The sequence below is a fragment of the Martes martes genome (assembly GCF_963455335.1).
Source record: "Martes martes genome assembly, chromosome: 5".
In the NCBI taxonomy this organism is placed as follows: domain Eukaryota; kingdom Metazoa; phylum Chordata; class Mammalia; order Carnivora; family Mustelidae; genus Martes; species Martes martes.
This window is the reverse complement of record NC_137892.1, coordinates 28,736,863-28,753,142: the sequence shown is the minus strand read 5'-3', so window position 1 is coordinate 28,753,142 and position 16,280 is coordinate 28,736,863.

The window sequence follows — 16,280 nt, the reverse complement described above, 5'->3', positions numbered from 1 at the left end:
GAAGACAGTGAGAGAGAGCTGCCATGTCCCAGCAAATAAGTGATGCTTGGAGGAAGGCAGAACAGAGGGCACAGGAGTGGCTGGGGGTGATGACAGGCTGATGACAGGATAGCTGGAGCTGCATTGTTACTTGGGGACAGAAGACATGTGATGTTTCACAATCTTTACATCTCACTCTGAGTGTATAGAATATCCGTGCTCCCAGAACATCACGACATTCCTACCAGATATGAGAAGAAGCTTTTGTCACCATGTTCCAACTAAGAAATGAGAACTAGGTTCAGATGTCATCACTGCCAATCATGTCAGGTATGAAAGAGGAAGCACTCACCTCAGAGGTGGAAAAGCAGTGACCACGTTGGGTTCGTGGAGCTTGACTGTGGACAGGCCTCTTTCTCCACTTCTCTTTAAAAGGGAAGCAGGCTGTGGTCTCTAGTTCTCCTCAGATATTTCAGCAATTCAAGAAAGAGCCCTGATGAACATAGGTCTGAAAATCAATGGGGGTAATATCTGGCTATTAATGCTCTACTCAGTAGAAATAGAAAGAACCTGGTTGAGAATTTCCTTCAATGTTCCTCTAGAATTCTGAAACTTTATGAAAAACTGCCTACTAATTATTTTGGTGTCTGGGACAGAGAACAGAGTCTACTCAACTCTCTGGCTCAGGAGTGCCCTGGAACAGGTAGGTCTTGTGGTTCCGGAAGCCTAGTTTTTAGATTCCCTTACATTTCCATGCATGTATCCTTCTAATAAATGCCCCACTGTTTGAGGTACTTGAATCTGGTAAGAAGGCCTGCCTGGATTAATTTAATAATTCATTCAGCCCAGAATACTGCCTCTGGCAGTAGAGTCCAGAACAGATATTTTGTGACATAATTTTTGAGTTCCCTTTGCCACCACAAACAACAACACGTTATTGGACATAAGTCTTATTGGACATAAGGTTGGACATAAGTCCAACCCTTCCAACCATGAGTTAACAGGCTCGTTTTTACAACATGTTTACCTCAATTATGTATTCTTAAGATTTTGCGTCACTACAAATAAAGAAAATCCTACTCCCATCACTTCATGAAATAGAGGCATATCTTTTTATCAAAGTAAGAAGTCCGGAAGTCATCTGAGGCTCAACAATCCTGGTGCTTCAGTGATGGTCTTGGCTTTACCCTCACAGTTGTAACTACTGTACTAGTGCTACAGTATTTTTTAAATACTGTCATTCTCTTGTCTTTCTATAGAGCAGATAGGCCACTCCTAGCATCCCCAGTCCTAAGGTCTAGTTGAGCTCTTCTCCTGTAGGTTTTCTGCGATGGTTCGCAGTTGGCCCAGCTCCCAGGTAAATATTTCTGAGAATTCCATCAACCTACGTCTGTGAGACACCAATACAAGGCATCACAAACATCCTCTTCCTCTCTCTTCCTTTCCTTTTCCTGAGTTTTCATGCTGGGAAGTCCTATCTACAAAAGGGTGTACCGCTAGGAGACAAATATGTCAAATTTCTCATGTGCCTCCTAAGTTGCCTAAAAAGGTTTTCCCTTCCTCTCTGTCTTGAGAACTATTCTGTTACCCTGGATCCCAGGGTGGGCAACTACAGTTGAGAAACCCTTAGTGAAATCTGCATTGGCTTTCAGCAAGCTTTGGCAATTTCTCAGTGCTTTACTTCCTCCCCGCCCCCCACCCCCCAATGTTCTTTCCCCCCAGAAGCTTTCATTTAAATGTTTTAAGCTGGTTTTCATTTATTTGTTCATACCACCATGTTCCTAGTTTTCAAACACCAAGATCTTATATACCATGTTTCTATTTAAAAATATATATAGAGAGAAGAGGATGACATATCTCGAGATGCTATGGAATCAATATTTGAAGATGTATAGATTTAGAATCTATCCTGCAAATACTGTACAGAGGAACGATGATTTTAGGCTACAAACTCAATCCTTGTTGGTTAATTGTAAAATTCCAGTTACAAAATTAACATTGAAAGAGTTGCCATCACATTAAAGATAAATTATTCAGGGACGCCTGGGTGGCTCAGTTGGTTAAGTCACTGCCTTCGGCTCAGGTCATGATCCCAGCGTCCTGGGATAGAGTCCCACATGGGGCTCCTGGCTCGGCAGGGAGCCTGCTTCTCTCTTTGCCTCTGCCCCTGCCACTCTGCCTGTGCTCGCTCGCGCGCTCTCTCTCTCTAACAAATAAATAAATTAAAAAAAAATCTTAAAAAAAAAGATAAATTATTCATGAAGCACTCAGACCTATTTTATTTAGGAAACCAATGGATAGTATCCAATTAAGTCATTTTAGCTACAGCAGCATTCCAGTGCTGCTTATCAATAAGCTTGTCCTGGGAGTCTGCTGAAAATTCATTTGCAAGTTTCTTATCACCCATAAATACGCTAATAACTAAAATAATTAAACACCACTTGACATAGTCTTTGACATAAGAAATACGCTAACTGAAGAGGAAAATGTGGTTTTAATTTTTGTTACTCAAAATGTCATGTGTTTCATATATAAGATGGTTCACTTGGAACTAAATAGACAAAGTAATCCAAGATTTATCTTATTCTAATGTTGCACAATCATTTTGTATTTTTGAAGGGAAAGGCCATGAACTGATGCAAATAATGTAAATCCTTATTTCTTTTTACACATTTATGACTTTAAAATGATCCATAACATAGTTTTTCACAAATTAAATGTATGTATATCTATCTTTCCAATGAATTTATACATACATACATATATATATATATATATATATATATATATATATAGTTCCTTAGCAACAGGCTGGAATTTTTATTAGCTATATTTATTATCATGTTACTGGGGGTCACACACCAGAACACACAGACATCTCTTCACATATTCTTTCTAGGTCAGAGAATATATTGAGAATCATTGTCATAATCATCACTTAGCAAAGAATTGATGCCAGGATCCATCTAACACTCATTTGGTAACAATATGTTGGATTGGAATCAGGTCAGATGGTACTAATAAGGACAATCATTGGCTGAAAATTGAATTCTGACTCTATCCACAATTGTTTATTTCTTCTCCCATCCTCATTACTTCTCACTTTGCTCTCCATTCGTTTCACAGTCATTTTAATAAAACAGCCCCTGACCCTATCTCTGGACTGGGAAGAAGTCACAGCGATGGTGAGTTCAGGCTGAAATGATCATGAGGGTGATTTCCTTTGCCCCGGCTCTCCAGCGAGGTTCTTGATCCTAGCGGGGACTGGCATGGGAGAGGAGGGGTGAGGAGGAGAGAGCAAGAGGAGAGGTAAAAGGCACTACTTTAGTAGACACTAGAACACTTGGCTTTTCATTCTTCATTTTCTGTATGATCACCTCTTAATGATCTGCCAGAGAAGTAAACCTCATATCCCCCTCCACCCACCTTCTCCTTTCTTTCTGCTCACCTTCTCATCTCTTGTCATCTCTGATTTTTATCTTCATGCATCTTCTTTCCTCCATTCTTTCCCACCTATCTCAGTCCTACCCCTTTGATACTGGGTAACTCCATGTGATACTACATTAATTCACATAGAAACATCACCACACCACATCGTTGATGCGTCTGGTTATTCCTTCTAGACGTTTGGCCTGCCCGCCTAAGTTTGCAACCGGGTAGGTAGATGGACCAGCCTCACCGGCCACAGGCTGCTTCAGCGGTAGCAGGGGAATAAATAACCCTTTCCACGTGCCAATCTTTTCCAGAGCAGGCATATTCAACTCTTTAAATCCCAAAACAGGTCCTACACCTCCCTGGGTTAAATGTTCCATGGTTGTCCCTCCACTCTGAAATAAAATCCAAATGCTTAGCCACAGAGTTCCTCTGTACCTGGTTCTTTCTTTAAGTCTCTGCCCTGGTCCCTCTTTACTCTCCCCTGCTTGCACTTGAGTTTTATCCATGTTCACTTTTCAGATCCTCAAAGAACCTAAAGTCCTTCTCACTCCAGGGTAGGTCAGGGAAGGGATTGGAAGGGGCTTTGCTCAGGCTCATGACACTGCTTAGAATCTTCCCCTAGTTCTTTGCCAAATTTTCTCATATTTTCTCTATTTACATATCATCAACTCAAAGAGAGCCATCCTGACTATGCTTCTCTCAGTACTTTCTCTCTCTCTCTCAAACACACATACTGATGCACATACACACACACGTACCGACGTGCAAAGGTCCATGTGTGCACACACAGGCATATACATGCGCATAGAAATACATGTGCACACACAGGACTTTTGGACAGGAAGGGTTAACAGCCAGCTTTGTAGTATTTTCTCAAGTCTTGGGGATCCCTGAGCATCTAACCTTGCTCTTTGTAATCCTCAGGAAATTAGGAATTAGTATTCTAGCTTTAGAAGTGTAACTCTACCAAATCGGAGAGAAGTGAGAATCCATCCAAGGACTGAGTACTGGACCAAACCCTCATGACAAAGACAGTTTTATCAAGTGATAAGCAACAGACATCAAAGGCCTGGAGCTTCCTCCAAAAATGGGAATAATTGATAGGCACACCAGAGGTGACACAGAACTAGCTAGCTCAGGCAGTGGGTGCTGTGTGACTAGGCAGAAAGCTGAAGAAATATCCAAGAAGTTGGCTTTCCTGAGCTGAACTTATTCATACTTTCTTGAAAGTGTTACCTCTTTTGAAGAGAACCCCAAAGGACTGGGTGCTCAGAGAAAGAAGAGATCCGTAGCCACAGCCCTTTAAATGTCCATGTATGAGATGGGAAGCTATTTCATCAGAACTGAAGATTGGACAAGTGTTAGCAAACTATGGCTCGCTAGCCAATCTGGCCAGCTGTCTGCTGCTTTCTGTAAATAAGGGTTTACTGGACCAAGTCGCACTTACTCGTTTCTGTGTTTAGCTTTGGCTGCTCTTGCCCCACAACTGGAGAGCACATGGCCTACAAGGCCTCAATTATTTACCATCTGGGCATTGAACAGCCAAAGTTTGATGGCTCCTGAATTAGAGCCTACAGAGGAGAGTCCGTTTTATTTTAACAGTGAAACATCCGATTACGAATCAACGTGAATTATAAAGTAGCGCTCGGTGTAAGCAGAATTCTACCAGGTCTTGCTTGCATAGGACTCAGTCAGGCTCCTCACAGAGACTTCCCTCAAACAACAACAAAACAAGCAGAATCTCTTGCTGTATTGCACTCGGGACGTTCTCTGCAGCTTGTCGCCACTCTGAATCTCTCAATGGCTTGCCTCCCTCCCATACGTTCTCCCTCCCTGCTGCCCCGACATGGTGCATGCTATGCCTGGTGCCATACTTGTATGCTGTGATGTTCCGAAAACGCTGCCGTGTTTTTAAGACTCCACGGGAATCACCACACGCTTCCTCAGGAAGGCTGTTCCACAGCAGTTCACATTCTTCACCATTTACGGTTTTGGGTTTTTTGTTTTGTTTTGTTTTGTTTTTTGTTTTTTAAGAATTGCGTGTATTCTTTTTTTTTTTTTAAGATTTTATTTATTTATTTGACACAGAGAGAGAGAGAGATCACAAGTAGGCAGAGAGGGAGGCAGAGAGAGAGGAAGGAAAGCAGGCTTCCCGCTGAGCAGAGAGCCCGATGCGGGGCTCGATCCCAGGACCCTGGGATCATGACCTGAGCCGAAGGCAGAGGCTTTAACCTACTGAGTCACCCAGGCGCCCCTCTAATTTTTTTAAAAAAATACAAATGTTGTCAGTTAAGTTGCGTGTATTCTTGAAAATGTTTCATTCACCAGAGAAGTTGGGAAAATTATTTAAGATGATATTGCATATTCATTTAAATTATCTACGCATCCAGAAGGAACAATAAATTAAAGTCCAAGTTTGTGAAGAAATCTCTCTTAGAAATAATATATGAAATTCAAATTCTAAAATAAGCTGAAAAATGCAGCTGAAAGAAATGACAGTTTGCATCCTGAGACTCAGAAGGAATGGATATCTTTTGACAGGGATAGCAAACTTGGAAAGCCTGAGGAAATGTTCCTTAGTAAACACTTGAGTGTCGATAATTTTCTGTCAATTCACAGGAATGTATGAAGACAATTAACCTGATGTTTATTTTATCAGATACGGATTTTTTTCTCTATAATTGTGAGGAATACATTGTTAAATAGGAAACAGAGATTATAAGGAATGTTTCCTTGCAAAAATTATGGACCAAGAAATAGTTTCCTTCCCTCTTGCTTTGTCCAAAATCGTGCCTGCAATAAGAGACACTCAAAAATTACTGAAGGAAGAAATGAAAATTAAGTTCACATATCATTCTGTATAAATACATTTGAAAAATGCATCTCTTGCTGGGATTATCATTCTTGAATACATTTATGACTGTACATTTTTGGGTTTTGTTTGTTACAGAATCACTTAAAATCAGATTATTGCCCAGGGAAAAATCTGGACAACATGCAAGAAAAAAATGTCCAACTTAATACAAACTCTTATGCATAGTGCCAGTGGCAAGAAATCGTGGAAGGACTCCACTTGTATATTTGTTTTTAATACTTGCTGCACTACTTATAAGCCAAGACGAGCTAGCTGCTTTATTAAAAATTAACAATGCCAGTAAAGATAGACAAATAGGTTCATGTAGCAGAATAGAATCCAGAAATATATGGTTGGTTCACATACGCAGTCAATTCATTTTTGACCCAGATGCTAAGACAATTTAATGGAGGGAAGAAAATCTTTTAAACAAATGATGGTGAAACAAATGGATACATGTAGGGGAAAAGTTAACATCAATTCTCTTCTTTCACACATGAAACTTAATTCAAAGTGGATCATAGAACTAAATATAAAAACTATAATATGTAAAACGTACAAGTATAAAAACTATAAAGCTTTAGGAAGAAAGCAAAGAAAAATATCTTTATGACTTCAGTAGATACAAAGACTTCTTAGACAAAACACAAAAAAGCATTAAACTTAAAAAAATAGAATTAAAAAATTTTCCTTTGTATAAATTAGGAACTTCTGTTCTTTAAAAACCACCATCAAGGGGCACCTGGGTGACTCGGTTGGTTAAGCAACTGCCTTCTGCTTGGGTCATGATCCCAGGATCCTGGGATGAACCCCACCTCTGGCTCCCTGCTCAGTGGGGAGCCTGCTTCTCCCTCTGCCTCTGCCCCTCCTCCTCCACTCATACTCTCTCTTGCTATCTCTCTCTCTCTCTTAAATAAATAAAGCCTTAAAAAAAAAACCCCATAAAACAAAAAACACCATCAAGGAGTGCCTGGGTGGCTCAATCAGTTAAAGCATCTGACTCTTGATTTCAGCTTAGGTCATAATATCAGGCTCATGAGATCAAGTCCCCAGTCAGGCTCTGTACTCAGCATGGAGTCTGCTTGTCCCTCTCCCTCTGCTCCTTCTCTCTCTCTCAAATAAATAAAAAAAATAAAATCTTAAAAAAACAAAACACCATCAAGAAAATTAAAAGCCAAAGTCATAGATTGGAAAGAAATGTTTAGAAGACACATATTTGAAAGGATTTATTATATATATCTATATCTATCTAGGTATATATAGATGGTCATAATTCAAACAACCCAATTTTTAAAAATGGGCCAAAGTTTTGAATAGATTATGCATAACAGAAAAAGTATAAATAGTCAATAAGTTCATGAAATAAAATTCAACATCATTAGCTGTTAGTCATTAGCAAAATGCAAACTAGAACCAGAGATACCACACATGAGGATGGCTAAAATTAGAAAGGTTGCTAATACCGAGTGTTAGTGAGGATGTGGGAAAACCGGAACTCCCACACATGCCTGGTGGGAGTGTGAAATATATAAACACTCGGGAGACCAGTTTGGCAGAATCTCACAAATTTAAACCAACACCTACCTACTAACATGGGCATTCTATCCCTAAATCATCATCCAACAGAAGTGAAAACATACGTCCACAAAAGACGTATATGAATGTTTACAAAAGATTTTACTCTTAACAGTGAAAAATCTAAGAAACAACACAAACGTATCTCAACAAGTAAATGCATAAGCGAATTATGGGATATTCATGGGATAGAATAGTACCCCACAATAAAAATGAACAAACTTCTGATACAGTGATCCTACTCAAAAATATTTTGTTTAGGGGCACCTGGGTGGCTCCATGGGTTAAGCCTCTGCCTTCGGTTTGGGTCATGATCCCAGGGTCCTGGGATCGAGTCCTGCATCGGGCTCTCTGCTCAATGGTGATCCTGCTTCCCCCCACCCTGCCTACCACTCTGCCTGCTTGTGATCTCTCTCTCTCTGTCAAATAAATAAATAAAATCTTTTTTTTTTTGTAAATAAAATCTTCAAAAAAAAAGAAAAAATATTTTGTTGAATGAAGAGAGTCAGTTGCAAAGAATATGCTGAACTATTCCATCTATGAACAGGCAAAGCTAATCTGGAAGGGAGAGAAAGAAGATCAGTGATTGCTTGTGGGGGGCTGGGTGGGTGGAGAATGCACTACAAAGGGTAATAGACATGTTCTTATATTGATAAGGCCGGTGGGTAGACGCATGTAATCCTTTGTCAAAACTCATCAAACTGTGTACTTAAAATATGTACATTTTACCGGACGTGACTTATACATCAGTGAAGATGATATAAACAAGAAAAGAAACATCTAAAATGAACAAGAAATGTAACCAGATAGTTAATAAAACCAAGACAGCGATGTCCAAAAAGCTCACGTAAAAATGCTCAACTTCGTTAGTCAGGGGAATGCAAATTGTAGCCACAGTGACATATCATTTCATACCCATTATAAAGTCAAGCATACATCTACCATCAATTTCAACACTGGGTCTGAACCTGAGATACACGAAACCGTATATTTACCAAGAGACGTGTGCAAGAGTGATTACAGCAGCTTTAGTTACAGGAGACCCGAACTGAAAGCAAGCCAAATACCAATGAATAGGAGGAGAGATAAACAAATGCGGGATAATCCTTTAATGCAATAATACTCGCCCATAAAAGGAATCGAGCTAGAAACATACACAGTAACATGGGATCATCTCAAAAACATTCTGCTGAGCCAAAGAAGTCAGATACAAGCGTGAGTGAATTCCTACGAAGTTCACAGACAGCCCGATTACTCTCTAGTGATAGAAATCGGAACAGTGGTGGCTCATGGAGGGACAATGGACTACAAAAGATATGAAGAAGCTTTCTGGATGAGAGAAATGTCCACGTCTTGCTTAAGGTGATGGTTTACAGGATTATGTATATTTGTCAAACTCAATGATTTTAGGCACTTGAATTTAAGAACTTAGGATCAGCTGCATTTCCCCACATACATCTTATCTCGATAAAAAAATCTGCTGATTCATCTGAGTAACTATAGCCTTTTCTCACCCCTTTTTCTCACCCCTTTTTCTTTCAAGGATAATTCGGCTAATAAACATATAATTCTGGGTTAATGTAAAAAACATTTTATCTACCTTTCATTGAAGACAATTATTTTTAAATAATTATACATTTAAATAATATTATTCTTGGGGTGCCTGGGTGGCTCAGTCAATTGAGCGACCGACTCTTGGTTTTGGCTTAGTTCATGACCTCAGGGTCGTAAGATGGAGCCCGGCTTTGGGCTCTGTGCTCAGCGCAGAGTCTGCTTGATACTCTCTCCCTTGCTCCCTCCCCCTGCCCCCCCCTAAAATAAAAGAAATAAATAAAATCCTTAAATAATATTATCTCTTCAATTGGAATTTGGTTTTGGTTCTCTTTTAGCCCCTAAAACATTGACTCCATAGTTCACATTACTGCCAGCACCACCCAGTGAAGTAAAATGATACTTGTTACTTTGTCAGTCAAGGATTCATTATTTTATTTGGGGTTTCTTTTCTTTTTTTTTTTTTAAGATTTTATTTATTTATTTCACAGAGGGAGGGAGATCACAAGTAGGCAGAGAGGCAGGCAGAGAGAGAGGGGGAAGCAGGCTCCCTGCCGAGCAGAGAGACCGATGCGGGGCTCGATCCCAGGACCCTGGGATCATGACCTGAGCTGAAGGCAGAGGCTTAATCCACTGAGCCATCCAGGCGCCCTGAGGTTTCTTCTCTCTAGTGAGAAAGTATTTATGACATGCTAGTGAGATGGAAGTGGAGGAGATCAGGATGGCCTAACATAAACCTCTAACATTAGTGGAAAGGTAAGGTTGGAGACTAACTGATTAGTTAGACAACAGAGGAAAAGCACACTTTCCAAGAGAGCCTCACCTGGCAAGGTTTGTTGTCACCCTTCTGCTTCAGCTTGTGTCATGGCCTGATGAGCCCCTCAGGGAGGGGGCTGGTGGAAACAGGAGGAGAAGAGCTGGGAGCTCCACGATTCACATGCCCTCCTGCAGGAGTTCTTAAGAGCATGTACGGCTGGGCTGCCGGGAAGAGAAACCCCAGCCTTTGTCGCCTAGAGGTATCCTGGCAACCTGTCAACAAAAGGGACAGCACCGAGTTCTGTAGCAACGGACTGGAAAAATCCAAAACAAGGGGTGGAGGGACTCGGAAACCAATAGTACCACAGGTATGGATGGATCTCAGCTTTCTTCGAAGTTGACTCCAGTGGACTGAGCCCCGAAGGAGGAGAGGTGCATGAATTTAAGCCACAAGGCTCTTTTCAGGGAGGAAATGGAGTGGAACCCCTTTTCTTTTTCTAAGGAAGAAAAAGAAAGAATTTACTGTCTTACTGATCTTGTCTAAGGTCTTCAGAAGGCATCATCTATAGTCAGGAAGCTTGGCCTCTTAGGGAGACAAATGGGAGATTCTCCATGAAGATGTGGACGTTAGGGGTAGTTTATTTTCTAATGCGTCTCAAGTCACAGCAAATGACTTTAAGAACTCCAGTCAACATTTCAAAATGTATCGGAAAGAATGATTTTTCTAAGCCCCCTATTGAAAAATACTGAGACGTTAAGCCAATTGTGGTACGTTCTTACTTTGAAATACTCTGCATGCACTAAAGCTCCCAAGGTCAAACGGTTTACAAACGTGGGGAAAATCCACAGTCTCTTTGTGGGAAGAGAAGCTCCGAAAGCAAACAAATGCTCTGATCTCATCAAACCCTGTGTAAGTGCGCACGTGTGTGCACGTGCTCGTGCATAACTCATAGATTGTACACCAATATATTTACAGTAGGAGCTGCTTCCTTACTCCCAGATAACTGATCTGGGAAATACAGGTGATTCACAGGACTGTGCATTCTGTTGAATTCACGTCTAGAGACCCTGCTGGATGATGAAGTTCCACATCCTAACGTTCTGCGCGATGACTATACAGAGAGATTTAATGATGTTTCGATTGTACTATCCCCTAAAGTAGTTCCAATTTGGATGTTTTTCTCCTGAACCCTTTCCTAAAATGCCACAGATAAGTGATAGAGCACGCTTGAAGTGACTTAAGAGCTGCTCTGAGGGTGGGAGCAAGAAAACTTTGCTTTACAGTGGGCTTTTTCCTAATTTGTGGGTTCCCAGTTAACCTATTTTGTACTTGACCCAAACTCCATGTTTTCTCAGCCCTATTTGTGAGCTGAGTGAGATAAGACACTGCCCAGTCAATAATCACCGTCCCACATGCACCCACAGGGTTCCGTTCAGTGGCCAGCCACTTGGGCCAGATGGCAGAAGAACAGATAGGGAACTCTGGCCTAGGGCGGGATAGCCCGCGAACACACGGACAGCAGAGACTGCCGAGCTTCCGTAGGGCAAAGGGTTCTTGAACCCCGCGGGAGAGACTGCTCTGGGGGAGCCCGAAAAGAACAGGTCCTCCAGGAGCGGGCACAAGAATCCGTTGGGCAGCTGAGAGCACATTCAGAGCCCTGTCCTCCCTGGCCGGGTGGCTGGCTGGCTAGCAGCTTCCTGGCCTTTACCAGAGCTGCTTCTGAAACCGGCTGCAGAGGAGCTTTTGTTTTCTTGCAAATTCGGGACCCATGTGAAATTCACAGGGTTGTAGTTTCAGCTTAAAGTGACCTTCGGGATGTTCAAATCTATTTCATCTTGGCCCAACAGGCCTTCTTCGGTCTCTCTCGGTCTTTTCTTTCTCGGCCTTTTAGAGAGACCTGCGCTTTTGAGCCGTTTGTATTTAAACGACGGAAAGATCAAGCTCACAGGGCAACTCGGACATCAAATAGCTCTTACAACACAACGTTTTGATGACTTAAGTGTAAACGAAGCAGAAACATATGGATTCCATTTCCCATAAATCACACACGGTCCTTAAAAAAAAAAAAATCAAGGGAGAATGTGCCCAGCACGATGTATTCTGTTTGCTCGAAACTAAAACATCTGAAGAATACTTGGAGGCTGATGAATCCAAAATATTTACCCCTCACTATATTTAACATTGAGGAGAAAAGCCCTTGATTCAGGGCAACAGCTTAAGTGCTCACATGTGCTGAGTGGATGACCAGCAACCAGTCTAAGATGCGAGGTGAGTGTGTTCCCTTTTCTCTTCCCTCGCCAGATACTCAGCTCAGCCGTGGATCAAAGACACGGACGCCCTTCCTTAAACAGATTTAGTCCGGTTTGGTGTTGCATGAGCTTTTCTCGCCTACAGCAATTGAGAGTTATTTCAAGCTCTTGGCTGTCCAGTCCTGTTTGTGTCTCTGTGGGCTGATGCCAGGCTCCACCAATAATAGAGATCTGACCCCTTGTGGCAACAGCCCCACCACAAGAAATTCTGGCTTAGGTTCCCTTCATAAAGTCACAGCTGTTGTGCCTGCATGAGCCCCTGACTTTTTCATTAAAGGAATAAATCACGGTGATTTTTATGGAGGAGGAGAAATACAGCTCCTTGCCGGTTTCTGTGATGGTTCTGATGTCCCTTTATTGAGGCAAAATCCAAGTCCCCCTCTGAAAGTGACTTATAATGCTTTTAAATACTTCATTCTTTATACAGGACAGGGGCTACATTCTGTGTGCAAGATTTTTTTTTTTTTTTTTTTTTTTTTTTTTTTTTTTTTTAATGGCAGCAGCAGGAACTCAAACAGGATGTTTGTGAAGTTTGGCAAAATAGGTCCACTGGGCGTCTTGTTCTCTTCTACCCAGTTATGGTTTACTTTGCCTTTCTGCCTCGCTCAGAGACGGCTACTGTCCATCATCTCAAACCCTTCCACCACCCTACACGTGAAGCATCAGGACCCTTGTCCTACAGATGAGGAACCGGCATTCGAGGCTTTAAGTGACTTGCCCTTCGTTGTGAGGCTAATCCCAAAGGAAGTCTGGGACTGAGGTGTGTGTCCTTCTGGGGCCTGAGGACCCCTTTCACAGCCTCCTGCAAGATCTCACTGCCAGACTGCCACCCAGAACAGTCTGATCTCAAGAGAGACCGTTGTTCTCCAAGCCACACCTTTTGTCACAAGGGAAGAGTTTTATATGCCGCATTGAATTTGAAGATGTCTCAATTTAAATATTTGCAGAAAGTGTCCTGTGGTACATTAGAAAGGGCAGAGGAAATGAGTTAAACACAGTCTTTTTAAGATAAAAAATAAAGTATATTTGATGCACCAGAGTCTTTCTCAACACATCTTAAGGCCCCGAGAACTCCTTGTCCCAAGATAGCGTTCCTCAACGTTTTTTTTTTTTTAATTTATTGCTCTCTCTCCAAATCATTTTATATATATATTTTTTCTAATCACCCCAAATCAGGAAATTTTAATAGCGCAGATAAACTTGCTATCTGTTTATGCATTATGGCCCCATGATGGGCCATGAACCAATGTATTATCTGGAATTATGTCACCCCTGAAGCCGATTTATACTGACTCCATGGAATGCACGCCTGAGGGACATACATCCAAAAAGTTGACAAGGTTGACCTCTGATAATCTATGGTCAAGCTGATACACAGAAAAAGTGACCAAGAGGACACAGAAACCATGGAAACCTTCCTAAACGGCCAAAACAAAAAGGACAACAAATTGCCCTTCAACTGTGTTCAAGAGAAAAATGGATTTGTGGGTGGAGGCCAATAAGGGTATGATATTTTCTATGCACTTGAGTGGTTTACCATAGAACCAGAACTCTTGGAGCTAAAGTGGGCTTTAGAATAGCCTCTAGTCCAGCCAACTGTCTCCAGGCAAAAGTATATAATTGGCCTGACTTTTTTAAATTGATGAGGCAGGGGACATTAAGTTATTTGTGTATGTGCCATGGATTTCAAACTCAGACTCCAGTGAAAAAAAAATGGTCAAAGGACTCTCTTGCTTTATCCTTGGCATAATGAAAAACACTGCCAGGGCAGAGAGAAGGATTTTTTTCTTTTGATCTCGCCTCCTATGGATGGGGGGATGTTTTTTCAGATTTTATCTAGGCGCTCCAGGGATTATAAAATATTTTGTAATATACTGTGTTGTAAATCCTCCTCTTTTGAAGGCCTATGATTCTCGGTTTTAAATATCTGCTGTGAATCTGGACAACCCTTCACAAGTTCTGGCTCTCTCCAGAATGTCCTGACACATCTCTCCATCTAGCTTCCCTTCCCCTTTTTTAATACTCACCACACCCAGCCAAACACAGAACTTGTACATACTAGGTGCCCACAAATATTTACCCACTAAGCTGGGCACACACCTTTCTTTGTTAAAAAAGATGATGTGACTAGCTTGGCTGAAGGTAATTAAAAGTCATAAGATGTTAAGACCAGATTAATCCTTAAAGTTTTCTACTTAATGCAATATAAACATTTTGAAATAATTTTGCCTCTTTTTCAGAGAACTGGCAGAAGTCCAATGCCTTATGGCATGCGAATAATAAATATTTAATAAATACTTAATCACTAGTTTATTGCCCACAGATTTCCAAAGCTGGTTTAAATTAGAGTGCTCATGGCTGATAACAGTCTCATATTTTACCTTTCCATGTGCATTTTATGAAGGGCATTTCAAACTCTAAATTGAAAACTGTAGGTTATAAAGGGATTCCCTCTTATTCTCATTTTTTAAAGATTTTATTTATTTGACAGAAAGAGAGCACAAGCAGGGAGAGCAGCAGGCAGAGGGGAGGCAGGCTCCCCACTGAACAGGGAGTCTGATGTGGGGCTTGATCCCAGGACCCTGAGATCATGACCTGAGCTGAAGGCAGATGCTTAACCAAGTGAGACACCCAAGCTCCCTCATTCTCATTCTTTCTATAGGTCTCAGAGGGAGGGACATTTCTTTTCCAGTAACTGGCTTCCCTGGTTAGTCCCTTCTCTCTGGCACCTTAAATTTCTTCTATTCTACTGGCTTCACACTTCAGAAAGTCTCAGGTGTCCTCTATCTTAGAGACAAGAATCTATGCACTTACTCTCTTCTTCATAAAGAGTGGTCCAAGTCACTGCCTCCCTTCTCATGGCTTCCTTCAGTTTTTATCCCCTCTTCGCCTATTGTCTGGTTTCTATCTGCTTTTCTCCCTGAAGCATCATCTCAGAATCTCATCAATGGCATCTCAATCAGCCCATCTAAGCATCTTTCCACACTCCATCACCTTCGGTGACTCTGATGTATTTAACACGGTCACCCTCCAACCCATTAGAAATTTTCTCCTCTTAACCACCCATTGATTTAAAAAAAAAAAAAAGTACACATTCCCCAGGTTACCTTTACGACTTGATTATACAAATATGATCAGTCAAGAAGTGAGGAGTGAAAAGCCCAAATCACACGAGAGACATGGCAGCCGGTCAGATGGCCGTAAGGACAGCCATATTCTGAGACCTAGGAAGAAAGAAGAGAGGTCACTCTTATTGTGCACCATGTCTTGTGCCAGGCAATATGCAACCGAGTTGTCCCTCTGCTATGATAGGCTGGAGTTTTCTGTCTGTCTTCACTCCCTGATTTCCCACAGATCTTTGCTAAGACAGAAACTTGGTTAGAGTGGTGACTCATGAAAGCTTTACCAAAGTATTGACCCATATCAGCAACACCAAGTTTATTTGTCTTACAGAGGCTCATGGTAGAGGCAGACCATGCCTTAAGATGAAGCTGTACGTTTTCAGAGTACAGCAGACCACGTCCTCATTGCCCTCGCAAGGTACCTAATGAAGTTAGATTGAGGATACATGGTGAGGCACACCAGGAAAAGACAACTAGGCTTGGTCCAGATGCCAATCCTAGTCTGACTATAAGAACCAAAATAAAAGTTGATGGGAAAATCATCCTGTGAATCATTACTTCTGAACTGGTGGTGATTCTTCCCTCCACCCCAGGGACATATGGCAATGTCTAGGGTTTTTCTGGTCGGTCACATACGGGGTTGTGGGAGTGCTACCAGCATCTATGGGTAGAGGTCGGGGATATAACTAAACATTTTA